The 16,373-nt window shown below is 40.0% G+C and overlaps 1 pseudogene; it reads right to left on the bottom strand.

The window, feature by feature from the left end:
• Window positions 1–14,667: 14,667 nt before the first annotated feature.
• LOC128070917 (etoposide-induced protein 2.4 homolog) lies at window positions 14,668–15,841 on the bottom strand (annotated as a pseudogene).
• Window positions 15,842–16,373: the final 532 nt, after the last annotated feature.

Consider the following 16,373-nt stretch of genomic DNA (forward strand, 5'->3'; position numbering starts at 1 on the left):
TTGTAGACTTTTGGATAGCAGCTATTCTGACTGGCATGAAATGGTACCTCATTGTGGTTTTGATTTGTATTTCTCTGATAAAGAGTGATGTTGAGCATCTTTTCATGTGTTTGTTAGCCATCTGTATGTCTTCTTTGGAGAAATGTCTGTCTAGTTCTTTGGCCCATTTTTTGGCTGGGTCACTTATTTTTCTGAAGTCGAGCTGAAAGAGTTACTTGTATAATTTTTGAGATTAATAAGTCTGTCAGTTGCTTCATTTGCTATTATTTTCTCCCATTCTGAAGGCTGTCTTTACCTTGCTTATAGTTTCCTTTGTTGTGCAGAAACTTTTCATTTTAATTAGGCCCTATTTGTTTATTTTTGTTTTTATTTACAATATTCTGGGAGGTGGGTCATAGAGGATTCTGCTGTAATTTATGTTGGAGAGTGTTTTGACTATGTTCTCCTTAGGAGTTTTATAGTTTCTGGTCTTATAGTGTTCTAGTTTCATTCTTTTACAAGTGGTTGACCAGTTTTCCCAGCACCACTTGTTAAAGAGACTGTCTTTTCTCCATTATATATTCTTGCCTTCTTTGTCAAAAATAAGGTGTCCATGGGTGCGTGGATTTATCTCTGGACTTGCCATTGTGTTCCATTCATCTATATTTCTGTCTTTGTGCCAGTATCATACTGCGTATGACCCTTTTAATGTGTTGTAGGAGTTTGTTTGCTAGAATTGTTGAGAATTTTTACATCTATATTTATGAATTGTATTGATATAATTTCCTATTTTGTGATCTTTGTCTGGTTTTGATATCAGGGTGATGGTGGCCTTGTAGAATAGATATGAAAATGTTCTTCCCTCCATGACTGGAAAAGTCTTAGAAAAATAGGTGTTAGTTTTTCTCTGAAAATTTGATAGAATTTGCTAATGAAGCTCTCGCAACCTGAGCTTTTGTGCTTTGGGAGATTTTTACTTACAGCTGAAATCATCACTTGTCATGAATCTCTTTTCCCTTTCTAAAATGTTTCTTCAGTCACGTACTTTTCTTTGAATCTGTCTATTTCTTCTTTGTTGTCTATTGTATCATTATATGATTACTTGTAATAGCTTTTTATGATTATCTGTATTTATACACTGTTGTGATTTCTACTTTTCCAATTTGAATTTTATTAGTCTGAAATCTCTACCCCTTTATCTTGCGAAGTTTGGCTAAGTGATTATCAATTTTGTTCATCTCCTCAAAGAACCAACTTTTACTTTTACTGATGTTTTCTACCACATTCTTCATTTCTTGCTCATTTACCTCTGCTCTCTCTTCTATGATTCCTTTTCTTCTACTGACTTTGAGTTTTCTTGTTCTTTCTGTAGTTGCTTCAGGTGTAGTTTGGATTGTTCATTTGATATTTCACTTGTTTCTTGTAGTAAGGTTGAATTGCTGTAAACTTCCCTCTTAGCACTGTTTTTGCTATTTCCATACATAGGTGTAGGTCATCTAGCAGAATTAAAATTAACCAGATATAATAGTCATAAAAAGTAAAATTAAAAATACTTTGGAAGGAATCAATAGCAGAATAACTGAGGTACAAGGATGGATAAATAAGTTGGAATAGTGTGATGGAAATAACCAAAGCAAAGCAGAATAAATTTCCCACCCCTATAAAAACTTACAACCCCAAATCCTGGTGCCTCTCTTGCCTTTTGAGATCTCTCATACTCTGTCTAAGGAGTGTGTTTCTTCCCTGAATAAACCTTATCTCTCTTTTTAAAAAATGAATAAAAACTAATGAGGAAAATCTCAAACCTGGGACAATATTAAGCACACCAACATCCAAATTGTAGGGGTACCAGAAGAAGATGAGAAAAAGAAAATCTATAAGACAATAGTTGAGACAGCTACTGTAGTCAAAAACTTCCCTAACTTGGGAAAGGAAATAGTCATCCAAGTCCAGGAAGCCCAGAGAGTCCCATGCAGGATAAACCAAAGGAGAAACATTCTAAGATATGTATTAATCAAGCTAGCAAAACTTAAACACAAAAAAGCAAATATTAAAATCAGCAAGAGAAAAGTTACAAATAACAAAGAAGTGGATCCCCATAAGGATATCAGCTGATCTTTCAACATAAACTCTGCAGGCAAGAAGGGAATGACAGGACATACTTAAAATGATGAAAAGGAAAAACCTATTACCAAGGTTACCCTACCCAACAAAGATTTCATTCAGATTAGAAGGAGAAATCAAAAGCTTCTCAGACAAGCAAGAGCTGAATGAATTCACTACCAGCAAACAAGCACTTCAACAATGCTAAAGGATCTTCTCTATCAGGAAACACAAGGTAAATAAAAGATTTACAAAAAATAAACCCACAACTATAAAGAAAATGGCAATAGGTTCACATATGCCTATAATTACATTAAATGTAAATGGATTAAATGCTCCTACCAAAAGACATGACTGGCTGAATGGATTAAAAACAACAACATACAAACAAACAAACAAACATACATACTCTCCAATAAAGCCACCTCAGACAAAGGGATACATTCAGTCTGAAAGTGAGGGGCTTTTCCATATGAAAAAGTTATTCCATGAAAATGGAAATCCAAAGAAAGCAGGAGTAGAAATGCTCACATTAAACAAAATAGAGTTGAAAATATAAACCATTAAAAGAGAAATGGAAGGACACTACATAATGATCAAGGGAGAAGTTTAACAGATTATATAGCCATTATAAACATTTATGCATAGTTCAGTTCAATTCAAGTCACTCAGTCGTGTCTGACTCTTTGTGACTGCATGGACTGCAGTGTGCCAGGCCTCCCTGTCCATCACCAACTCCTGGAGTTTACCCAAGCTCATCTCCATTGAGTCAGTGATGCCATCCAACCAACTCATCTCCTGTCATCCCCTTCTCCTCCTGCCTTCAATCTTTCTCAGCATCAGGGTCTTTTCCAGTGAGTCAGTTCTTTGCATCAGGTGGTCCAAGTATTGGAGTTTCAGCTTTAGCATGAGCCCTTCCTTAGAAGGGATCAAGAATTCTCATTCCAGAGCCATGTGATAGAAAGATATAAGAAAGACAAATTTGAAGTAATCAAAGGAACAGAGATCTATATAAGAAAACTAGACTTAATTCTACAGATATACACCCACCTGTAGATAGAGAAACAGTGGAAACAGCGTCAGATTTTATTTTGGGGGGCTCCAAAATCACTGCAGATGGTGACTGCAGCCGTGAAATTAAAAGATGCTTACTCCTTGGAAGAAAAGTTATGGCCAACATAGATAGCATATTGAAAAGCAGAGACATTACTTTGCCAACAAAGGTCCATCTAGTCAAGGCTCTGGTTTTTCCAGTGGTCATGTATGGATGTGAGCATTGGACTGTGAAGAAATCTGAGTGCCAAAGAATTGAGCTTTTGAACTGTGGTGTCGGAGAAAACTCTTGAGAGTGTCCCTTGGACTGCAGGGAGATCCAACCAGTCCATTCTGAAGAAGGTCAGCCCTGGCATTTCTTTGGAAGGAGTGATGCTAAAGCTGAAACTCTAGTACTTTGGCCGCCTCATGCGAAGTGTTGACTCATTGGAAAAGACTGTGGTGCTAGGAGGTATTGGGGGCAGGAGGAGAAGGGGACGACAGAGGATGAGATGGCTGGATGGCATCACTGACTCAACGGACGTGAGCCTGAGTGAAATCCGGGAGTTGGTGATGGACAGGGAGGTCTGGTGTGCTGCGACTCATGGGGTCGCAAAGAGTCGGACATGACTGAGCGACTGAAGTGAACTGAACACCCACCTAACTCTGATCCCTGGTAGCAGATGGTCAAGAATCCAACTGTAATGCAGGAGACCTGAAGGTTCAGTCCCTAAGTTGGCAAGATTCCCTGGAGGAGGAAATGGCAACCCACTCCAGTGGGAAATCCTGTTATACAGAAGATTTATTGCTTGGAAAATCCCATGGGCAGGGGAGCCTGGTAGGCCCCAGAACACGGGGTCAAAAAGAGTCAGACGTCACTGAACAACTCACACTTTCATTTTACTTTCAGACATACCTAAATAAAAACACACAGAAAAGAGCACAATTTGGGGTTTAAATACTAACATAAATCATGTTCACATAGTAATTCAAGAGTAGAAATCTACTTCAAAGGACTGCAAAGGTGTCTTAATGACCTCCACACATATGTCAAAGGATCTAGTAACATTCAGGGACTCTAGACCTGATCAGGACTTAAACAGTCAGCTCAGGTCTCTGATGAAACACTTGAGAGGGCTACTGGCCAACATCAGGTAATTCAGAAATGTTGACTCAGATTACTCCATTATTACCAGATAACATATTTTGAATGCAAAATATCACTCAGGGACCCATATCCCTCTCAGGGTATCAGATTCAGTACAAGAACAGAGAGTCAATGCATGAACAGAGATTGGTCAGGGAAACCAGACTCATCAAAGGAAGACAAATCCTCCATTAAAAATCAAGACTCACAGTAGCGGACTAAGATTTAACACATTCATCCCAAGAAAACAATGTATGAGATCTCTTATTATCCCAGGAGCAAAGAGCTCCTTATATTTTGGAATATGTAGTCAGCATCAGTGAGTATTCTTGCCAGCTCACTCCCGTATTCTTGCCTGGAGAATCCCACGAACAGAGGAGCCTTGCAGGCTACAGTCCTTGGGATTGCAAAGAGTTGGACCCAGCTGAGCAACTAAGCATACAGCACAGTCAACTTCTGTTGACTTTTAGTCAACTTCTAGATAAAAGACTGAGTCTTTTCCTACAGAAATCAGACAAACTTCTGGAGATTCTTTACTCATATGAATCACAGAAATGCTTAGGAATCCCCAGAAAATATCTAGGTTGACCCCTAAACACTCTTTGGGCTCCTAATACTAAGGCAAAATATCCACACTCAGTTCAAGGAATCAAATTCAACTCAAAGAGACTAGACCTTCCTCAGTGACTTAATCATTCCCAGTAAACCCCAGATTGACAACATAGGAATTAGACCAAATTCACTCAATTCTAGAAACAATCAAAGGATTCTGATAAGCCACTTCATAAACCAATATTTTCAGCAGGGATCAAACATTCCCAGGCACAAATTAGACCTTGCCAAGTAATCTGGCTCAGTTTAGCAGACTTCAAACTGAACTCCTAGTATCAGATGCTGCTTAGAAATACCCTGAAAACACTCCAAACATTCCTGGTGGAGAAAATACGAGTTCCTCCACAAGGACCCATACTCTGAAGAACCCAGTTTTACCACCGTTGACCTACCGTACGTAGTCCCAAGTAGGCTTAGACATTTACAGATAATCTATTTCACTGTACCCCGAATTCACCTCCGTGCCCCAGATCCATTTTGAAGGGTTCTGGTTCACACTAATCTTACTTGGGACAAGCTCACCATAAAATAAAAATTATATATTATGAAACCCCAGACACATCCAAGGGTATTCTAGTCCCACTTAGTAGACCCAAGTCCAATTCAAGTGAGACAAACTGAGTTCAGAAGAACTCATGCAATACTATTAACATAAGATCTAGTCACATCCAGAGACCTTAGACTGACCTTGAAGCAAATACACTCATCTCAAGAGACCTAAGATTTTCTCAGGTATACAACTCAGGACTTTTTAATACAACAACCCAGTGCGATTCAGACCAAAATTCAGGCCACTATATCCAAGTCTAGGAACCCCATATCCATCTTGTGATACAGAGACTGAGTTCAGGAGACTGACAGTCATCTCAGGGAGAGACACAGATCAGGCATCCCCAAGATAACATCTCAAACTTAAGAGTTCCAGATCCAAGACAATGGACCGATACCTATCCTTGGTTGCTGAGCTCTCAGAATGTTTAAAACTTACTAAAGAGAGCTACACTTAGGCATTCCTAGACAATACCCCAGATTCACATACAATACCTAATGATCCCCTAGTCCAAAAGATAAGTCAGTCTCTCACAACTTAAGTGAACTTGCTCAGAAGACATCAGATCTACCTACTAACCCAATGACAAACTTTTCAGGATTCACATCTAGCTCAAGGAGCACGTACAACATGCTCAGAACTTCCATAAACACCTCTGATGATCAACAGCCTGCATAGGTGACTCTAACGAACCACAAGAGAATTGATATTCAGCTGTGGAAAACAATATTCAGTTTAAAAATCCCAGATCTATCCAAAACACATCTTAGCGAATGTCACATTGTCCTAAGGAGTCCATACACTCTTCTGGGAAAATTAGTCAACTTTATGGGACTAAGATTCAACTGAATCTACCTCCTTTCTGTGGAAACCCTAAGCCCACCTAAGCCTGAGGAATCCTAGACACACCTAAAGCAGTTTTTATTAATTTCAAGGGCTCCTACATTCATATTAGGGTGACTTAAAATAAAATCTGGCAATCCAAAGCCACCTAGGAACCCCAATTCTGTTTGAGATATCCAGGCCGCCTGGATCACATCCAATCTCAAAAGATGTCTAACTTAGTTCAGGGTACCCATAATCTTCTCTGAAATAAGCATGTAAAATTTGTGAAGATCTAATATTCACCTTGGATTCTTTACTTGGTAGGGGAAGAATCCACCTGCCAATGAAGAAGACACGGGAGATAGGGGTTTGAACCGTGAGTTAGAGTGATCCCCTGGAAGAGGAAATGACAACCCTCCCCACTATTCTTGCCTAGGAAATCCCATGGACAGAGGAGCATGGCAGGCTACAGTCCACGGGCTCACGAAGAGTAGTCAGAGCCAGCGTAGTGACTAAACAGGAAGAAGAAGATCCATGATACACATTCAGCTCAAGAGACCCCAGACTTTCCAAGGAAATCCAGGGTCATCTCAGACCACAGAATTATCTCTGTGGACCCCAGAGTCACCTTGGGAACCAGATTTCAGCTCGGATATCTTTCATAATGTAACAGTGGGCCCAAGGAACAATTTGGGAGCCCCAGTCTCAAATCATGGAACCCCAAAATTATACCATGGTATCTAGCCCCAGTCCAGAAAGCCTCAATTTCTATGAGTACCAGGCACCCTCAATGCCCTACAAGTATACTAGGACCCTAGACTGCCATCTTGGGGACTACTAAGCTCTGGAGATCATAAAATCACTTTAAGAGATGTCAGAGCCATTTTGGAAAAGCGGTAACTTACCTACGGAAAATCGGCTCAGCTCAGGAAAACCCAGATTCAATTTAGGAAGCCACAGACCTATCTCTCAAGTTTATACCATAGCCAAATCTAGTGCTAAAAGGCCTCATAAAGAGTCTAACATGAATCCAGGACTCCCCAGACAATACTCCATGGAATCCTAGCTCCCCATTAGGTTTATGAATGTGACATTCTGGACCTGAGTTCCAGTTTGGTGTAATTAGAAGATGAGAGGCCCACCTCAGAAGATATTAGAGCCTTCTAAGAGGAGCACCAGCATTACTGAAGACAATAAGGCACATCAAGAGGTACCAGACCCACCTCAGAGTGCCTCAAATGCACACTGGTGGACCACTCGTTCATACTAGAGGATGTAGCTTCAAACTGGGTCAAGAGACATATATTAAACAATGACTAAGGATAGGGAACCCTGGAATATTTTAAAGGGATTTCTTAACTAACTCACTGAATCCCAGAACCACAGCAGAAGACACATACTATATTCAGAGGTTCTTGGACATACTTTAGGGCCCAGAGTCCAAGATCAAAGGCTAAAAATGAGATATCCACCTCAGGATGCTCAGTTCCACATCCAGAACTCCAAAGCTACCAAGCCATCTCAGCAGACCAGCTCTCAACTCAAGATAACGGGATTCATTTCATGGTATCCCAGACCATCTTAAAAGACTGCAGCACACCCAGACTCTGATCAGAAGAGAAACATCAGGCCCATCTTAGGTTTCTAACACTGCAGGTATCCACAAACGATACCCAGGGAGGCCCAGTACAAAATTCAAAGCACCCTGATTAAGTTCCCAAACCAATGTCAGGGCACACAGATTCAGCACTTCCTGACAACACTCTAGGGATGACATATCTAATCAAGAGATGAAAATAAAGCTCAAGCCCACTACACAATACACCAGGAGGCCTCAAACCCAATACAGTGGACTAAAATTCAGGACATAGGGACTCAGGCCTATTTCATTAGGTCATACCTATCAGGAGACCTAGATCTCCAGACATTTCCGTCTAACTCAGGAACTCGTATATCAGCAAGACTAAGTTTCCAAATGCAAGATCCATGTATGGGTATTCAGACACAATCAAACATCATAAGACCAGACAATTGGAGGCCTATTCCTTTCCATGGTGCCTCAAATCACACCTAGGAATCTCTGTTCACCTCATAGCATTCAAGACCACCTCCTTAAACTCCAAAACATTATGGTATCCAGACTCAGCTCAGAAGATCTGTGACCACACTTAGAAGACCGAGCCTCATAGGAGACCCAAGTTCTGCTTCAGGGGATTCTAGGCCCACACCCAGGATCCACAGGGCTACTGTTAAGCACAAGAAAGTTGTGTTAGGGAACCAGCTTATTTCCAGACATATTGAGTCACACATCAGGGATCTCAGATCCTCAGTGGGCCAGACTCAGGTGAGAAGATTCCAGAAGCAATTTACAATTTTCCAGAACCACTTCAGAGGAGCATAAATCCACTTCAGGGGAATCAAACACTGTTCTAGTAACCTCAAACTTAACTCATGGTACACTAGACACTCTACTGGCTCTAGAATCCTATTTAACTTCCGAAGATATCATCCCAATTTAGGAACCCTGTGCTTTGTGCTTAGTTTCTCAGATATGTTCGACTCTTTGTGACACCATGAACAGTAGCCCATCAGGTTTCTCTGTCCTTGGAATTTCCCAGGAAAGAATACTGGGGTGGGTTTCCACTTCCTGCCCCAAGGGGATCTTCCCAGCCCAAGGATCAAACCTGTACCCCATGTATCCTTTATTTTAAGCAAAGTCTTTACCTGCGAAGCCGTGGGTGGAGCCCTTTAACTCTGAACTGACTTTAGTTGAAACTCACTTCAATTCAGCCCTATGTGCTTAGTTGCTCAGTTGTGTTTGACTCTTCACAACCCTATGGACTGTAGCCCACCAGACTCCCCTGTCCATGGAGATTTTCCAGGCAGCAATACTGGAGTGTGTTGCCATGCTCTCTTCCAGGAGATCTTCCCAACACAGGAATCAAACCCAGGTCTCCCACATTGCATGTGGATTCTTTACAATATGTGCTACAAGGGAAGCCATTCTATCCCTTCTCCAAGGGATCTTGCCAACCCAGGAATTGAGCCAGGGTTTCCTGAATTGCAAGTGTATTCTTTACTAGCTGAGCTATTAGGAAAGCCCTAATTAAGAAGTCATTAGCCCACTTCAGCTAACCCAGATTTAACCTGAGATTCCCAGACTCACTTTAGGAAAATGTGAATTATCTTCATACTGTCATCCTCAAAATATTAGGTGTATCATCAGTAGAGCATATTCTGGACTAATAATTGTTGATGAAAAGTCTTCTTAGGAATGTAATTAAAAGGACAATTACTTAAGGTCAAAAAGTAATATAAAACCAACAAGTGAGCTTAAAGTGAAATGTACACATGGTTGTCATAAATATTTCTCATTAGGAGTTACCTAGGGTTCATTAAAATGGTTCTCCAAAGGATTCATATTTTAGAGTTCATATGACCTGTTTTGATGGAAGTAGTATGCTATCCATTTTGGAGGATGAAAGTTCCCAGGTTTTTAATTGCAAGACAATAAAAAGTTCCAAGTAAAGTTTACAATAAATATTTAGGACCATCTCAGTATACTATATTCACACAAGACAAGGAACATGTGCTTTGTGGCAAAGTAGTATAATCAAAAACAGCAAGATCCCTGAAACACCTTTTGATTATGTTACAGTGGAAGTATACATTACTCATTCTAAAAATTATTGAGGTTCATACACGTTCCTTTTGAAATCCACAGAGGAAATCTAAATCTACACCATACTAACTTTCAAGACAAATGATGCCCTTTATTCAGCATAGGAATTTCGAGAAACTGTGGTTTTCCGAAGGAAAGTGGATAGAAAAATCAAATGAAGGAGTCAAGTACATTGGAGGGACAGAGGAATTCTTACAGAAGAAATGGTTCATGTGCAGAGGTAGATAAAGAGGTAACATATCAAGAGGGAAAGAAAGGAAAAGGGATAAATTAAGAGACTGGGCTGACATATAAACACTACTATATGTATATAACTCATAATGACTTACTAGTGTATATCACAAGGAGCTCTGTTCAATATCCTGTCATGGCTATGGGAAAATGATCTGAAGAAGAGCAGATAGATGTATATGTGTAAATGATTCATATTGCTGTACACCTGAAGTTAACATAACATTGTTATCAAATATACTTTGATAAAAATTAGTTTTAAAACAGCTAATATAACGTAAAGCTTGCAATTGACAGCTACTGTTGTAATGGGAAAAGTTTTAAGAACAGCAAAAGTGGTGGTGGAGTGGCTAGAGATGAAAAATCAGCAAAGAAAGACAATTAAAATGGCAAGGATAAAAAGACAGGGAATTTCTCAGATTGAGGGTCTTGTTCTGATATCTTGGGTAGAAGCTGACCATCTCTCCTGATGTCATCTGCTCAGGCCCAAGTTCCAGGAAACAGGAACAACCTATAAAGAACTATCTATCTCATAGTCCTGTCTGCCCAAATAGGGTGAAGTAGTTGTACTCAAGAATAATGTTTATATCCTTTGAATTGAGAGATAGGTATCCTGGGTTAGAACCCCTATTTTTTCTCACTATTATTAGGAGGATAAAGGATGTCAAAACTCATTTGTGTCATAGCACTTGAAAACTGGAAAACAAACAGACATCAGTAAGGAGTTTATTTAAAAAGAGAATTGAGGAGAAGGAAATGGCAGCCCATTCTAGTGTTCTTGCCTGCAGAATCCCAGGGACGGAGGAGCCTGGTGGGCTGCTGTCTATGATGTTGCACAGAGTCAGACACGACTGAAGTGACTTAGCAGCGGCAACAGCAGGCTTGCTTTAGGGGGTGGTATTCCCTCCTGTGCAAAATGTTATTGTTGGATCAAAAAAAAAAAAAATCAGTAATCAACACAAAACTTCTTAAATGCAGTATTTAACAGATATCAAAATTGGTACAAAAATATCACATGATGAAAAATAGTACTAAAATTTAAACATAGGTAATTGTGGGGGGAAAAAAGAATTCAATAGAAGAACATTTCCATCTCAGAATCTGCAAATATTTTAAAATCAAAAGGAACTCTAAATATTTTAAAGTCAAAAGGAACTCTTAAAGTAAGGTTTTTTTAAAGATATGGAATGAGCAATAGGAGAAACTAGTAAGAAGCTTAGAAGGGCACAAGCAAACGGGTGAGCAGGGAGTAAAATATGGTCTTTCTAATAGAAAATATCTCTTTCTGCCAGCTTATTCTCAGTATAAGCTGCTAGGGAGGATGTTCTGACCTTAGTATGGTACTGCTTGCCAAAAGTTGAGCACAGGTCAAAATTTAGGGCACTGTGAGGAGAAAAACTTGACTAAAGTCTGGTCAAAGTCAGTAGTTAAGTAATGGACAAGAAAAACTATTTTTATTCTTTATAATAAGGATGAGAATAAGTCACTTAATGTAACTGTGAAATTGTGGCAATAATGAAATGAAACAATTAAATTCATAAGTAGATGAAACACTATATAAAGTTGCTGCTGCTGTTGCTGCTGCTAAGTCGCTTCAGTCGTGTCCGACTCTGTGCGACCCCATAGATGGCAGCCCATTGGGCTCTGCCATCGCTGGGATTCTCCAGGCAAGAACATTGGAGTGGGTTGCCATTTCCTTCTCCAATGCATGAAAGTGAAAAGTGAAAGGGAAGTCGCTCAGTCGTGTCGGACTCCCAGCGACCCCATGGACTGCAGCCCACCAGGCTTCTCCGTCCATGGGAGTTTCCAGGCAAGAGTACTGGAGTGGGATGCCATTGCCTTCTCGATAAAGTTGCTAGTGAAACATAAGTATTTATTAGTATCTTCTTTTTTTTTTTTTTTTTTGGCTGGTTGGTGTGTAGCGTTTATTACTTTTAGGGATTATTGCCTGTTTCTAATTCATTAGCATTCGTCAAAGGCTATATCTGTAAACAGCATTGTCAGACAACTTTCGTTGTCTGAGTTTTATGAAAGCATAAATAATATGAAAATAGCATTTATTTATATATTTAGATTTACCATCGAGATAGCGGCTTTGCAGCAAAATTTTCAGACAATCCCTAGAATTCATTATCAAGTATGTTTGTAGTTTCTACTTCATCTTGAATAATTATTGGTAAGCACCTTCTTTTAAATGACTTGCCATTTCATTTTCCAAATTACTATTATAATAGTGTACTAAAGATTTCTTACAATTATTTTTTTCATTTATTTCTATTATTAATGTACAGTATAATTGTTTGTGCTTTATCATGTGTTCCCAATTCCTTTTTATGCATATTGTTAATGAATATACATTGGTGATTTACTTTATGCAAAATATCCAAAAAATATAATTTTGGAAAAAGTTTCATGCTTTTGACTTATTAAAAAAAGGGGGGGGGTGGTGCTTCCCTCACAGCTCAGTTGGTAAGAATCAGCCTGCAATACAGGACACTCCAGTTCGATTCCTGGGTGGGAAAGATCCACTGCAGAAGGGATATGCTACCCACTCCAGTATTCTTGGGCTTTGCTTGTGGCTCAGCTTGTAATGAATCTGCCTGCAATGTGGGAGACCTGGGTCTGATCCCAGATTTTTTGCTGTTTAGTTGCTCAGTCATGTCTGAGTCTGCGACCCCATGGTCTCCAGCACGCCAGGCTTTTCTGTCCATCACCAACTCCTGGAGTTTACTTAGTCTCATGTCCACTGAAACGGTGATACCATCCAACCATCTCATTCTCTGTCATCCCCTTCTTCTCCTGCCTTCAATCATTCCCAGCATTAGGGTCTTTTTCAGTGAGTCAGCTCCTCGCATCAGGTGGCCAAAGTATTGGAGTTTCAGCTTCAACATCAGTCCTTCCAATGAATATTCAGGACTGATTTCCTTCAGGATGGACTGGTTGGATCTCCTTGCAGTCCAAGGGACTCTCAAGAGTATTCTCCAACACCACAGTTCAAAAGCATCAAAATCTTCAGGGCTCAGCTTTCTTTGTAGTCCAAGCCTCACATCCATACATGAGCACTGAAAAAACAAAAACAAAAACATAACTTGACTAGACAGACCTTTAATGTCTCTGGTTTTTAATATTCTGTCTAGGTTGGCCATAACTTTTCTTCCAAGATGCAAGTGCCTTTTAACTTCATGGTTGCAGTCACCATCTGCATTTGTTTTGGAGCTCCCCAAAATAAAGTCTGTTGCTGTTTCCACTGTTTCCTCATCTATTTGCCATGAAATGATGGGACCAGATGCCATGATCTTAGTTTTCTAATTATTGAGTTTTAAGCCAACTTTTTCACTCTCCTCTTTCACTTTCATCAAGAAGCTCTTTAGTTCATTTTCACTTTCTTCCATAAGGATGGTGTCATCTCTTTACCTGTGGTGGTTGGTATTTCTCCCTGCTAATCTCCTTGATTCCAGCTTGTGCTTCATCCAGTCCAGAGTTTCTCATGATGTATTCTGCATATAATTTAAATAAGCATGGGGACAATATACAGCCTTGATGTGCTCCTTTCTCTGTTTGGAACCAGTCTGTTGTTCCATGTCCAGTTCTAAGTGCTGCTTCCTGACCTGCATACAGATTTCTCCAGAGGCAGGTCAGGTGGTCTGGCATTCCCATCTCTTTTAGAATTTTCCAGAGTTTGTTGTCATCCACACTGTTCAAGGCTTTGGCATAGTCAATAAAGCAAAAATAGGTGTTTTTCTGGAACTCGCTTGCTTTTTCTATGATCCAACAGATTTTGGCAATTAGACCTGTGGTTGGTTCTACTGCCTTTTCTAAATCCAGCTTGAACATCTGTAAATTCATGGTTCATGTACTATTGAAGCCTGGCTTGGAGAATTTTGAGCATTACTTTACTAGTGGGTCTTTCTTTGGATTGGAATGAAAACTGACCTTTTTCAATCCTGTGGCCAATGCTGAGTTTTCAAAATTTGTTGGCAATATGTATGCTTGTGTATGTGATTCACAGGAAAACAGCAATAACAAAATAAAACAGCTAGCATCACAAATATCTATTCATCCAAGAGTGGTGAAATGTAGGAAGAGGAAGGGGAAGTGGGAGTGGGGAATGACACAGGGAGAAAGAGGATTCAGATCAGTGCTGGTCTGGGGCTGGCAAATACTAGAAAAGGGTTGAGAAAAATCAGTGGTCCTTTCAGACTCTCAAGTGTTTAAAGTCCATGGTGGTGTCAGGAAGATTCTGCCTTACATGCACCTAACATAAAAATCTGGATTCCTCAGATTCTTCAGAGATAAGGGAAACATGGGCAGAGCCCTCAAAGGGTATGCTCCACTTTCTTTGGGGGCAGCGGGTCGAGGGGGAAGTGGTGAACGAGGAAAAGAGTTCCCATGAAGTCTTTCTGTTGCCATCCACCCCCTCCAGATGGCAGATAACTTAGTGGCTGGCAGCAGTTTCAGTCTGGCGTTAGATGGGTGTGGTGAGGGAACTTCTTTGCAGAAATAAAGCTACTCAGGAGAGCCCACAGGTAGAGCATCTAATGGAAAACTCTGCTGTTTAAGAAAACCACCAAGAAGAAGACATTCAATTGAAAAGATGTGCTTTGCCAGGTGTCTTTGTTTCACTGGCACTGATAATGAATAAAGGAAAAAGGATAGAGAAGAGGCAGCCACAATGCAGGAGAGCGCATTGCCATCTTACATTGGAAACCCAGGGGTAAACCAAATCCAAAGTAGTAAGGCCAGTTTCTTTCTATGCTGATATCGCTGGTGCATTCCAATTCCTTTACTGAACCAACAATTTTCAAAGCAATATAATGGGTACAGAAGTGAACAGAGAAGAGATGTATGCAGGAGACTAAGCAACTGGCCAAAATGAATGGTAAAAAGGCTGACAAACATATCCTGGAGGAGGAAGAGCGATTACGGTGAAAGGCTAAAGAGCACATCAGCAGTAATTCTGCTGTTAGAGAATGGGTGAGGTTCCCTCCTTGACACCTCAAATGCCAGGTCAGCTAAATCCTGGAACCAAATTATGTTGACAAGATTGCTAAGAATGAAGAGGGGGAGCACAGAGAGCGATCAGATAATTGCCCTGAAGAAGAACTTCAGCCATGACCAAAAATTTCCATGTAGAGATGGATTACCAATAATATGGGCCACTACTGACTGAAACACAGGATTAAAAAGTTCATAAAACAAGAGGAGACTGAATCAGAAAACTCCATCATCACAAGTGCAGCAGTGAAAAGTTCTCCCAACAACATGTGGCTCACTTTCCTGCTTCCTCTCTGTGCTCTGGTCTTCTCTCGGAGCCAGGTTACTGCCTGCCCCTTTTTGATGCTGCTCCTCCCTCTTTTGTTGAATTCAAGCATCCAACTTTGAGACAGTACAGATTCCCCAGACAGAGTCTGATTCCCCTTGCAAGGTCCTGCCGAAAGGTTTTGACATTCAGCCATCGCTTCACTATCCAAACTATCAACTACACAAAGTAGAGAAAGAGGCGTTTCCCAATATTTCATCATGAAGGACTCAGTAGCTTCTCTATCTTGGCTCTGGCTCCAGCTGCAACCCTTACCCACCACTGGCCTCCGGCCCCTTTGAGCTGCTCCACTCCTGGCCGCCAGTTCCTACCCAGGCATTCCCAGGGCAGGGGACACTGTGTCTGCACTGCAGTGTACATCTTTGTATCACAATAAATGGCTGATTTATTCTGATAAGTATACAGAAAGTGACAAATAACAATCATGTGTATTAATCATTTTTTAAATCATTGGAGCATGTTCTTATGCCTTTTATGGCAGCTATCATAATGCTTTATTTCCAGGAATGCTTTTCCAATGTGTACTCTCATTGGTTAATGTCATAATTCTTTATTTGAACTAATTATCATCTGATTATTAGTTGACTGTAATTGCTTACATGTTTTAAGTTTTGTGACATTAGTTACTGCAATATCAGTAAAATTAAGCAATGACATTTACTTTCCAAAAGAGATATTAAATTAAAACAAAGGGCCCATTTTACCTGTTGAAATGAAAAAAGGAAATCACTAATACTAATAGAGCCATAGGAAAACTTTCAAGTAAGAATGTAGTAATATAGACATATACTATTAGAATGGTTCTGTAGTAAGACATTAATACTAATAGACTGGTAAGCATTACTCTAAAAATTATTTTCTAAACTATACCTTATATAAATATATTAAGGTG

Source organism: Budorcas taxicolor, chromosome Y (assembly GCF_023091745.1).
Source record: "Budorcas taxicolor isolate Tak-1 chromosome Y, Takin1.1, whole genome shotgun sequence".
NCBI lineage: Eukaryota > Metazoa > Chordata > Mammalia > Artiodactyla > Bovidae > Budorcas > Budorcas taxicolor.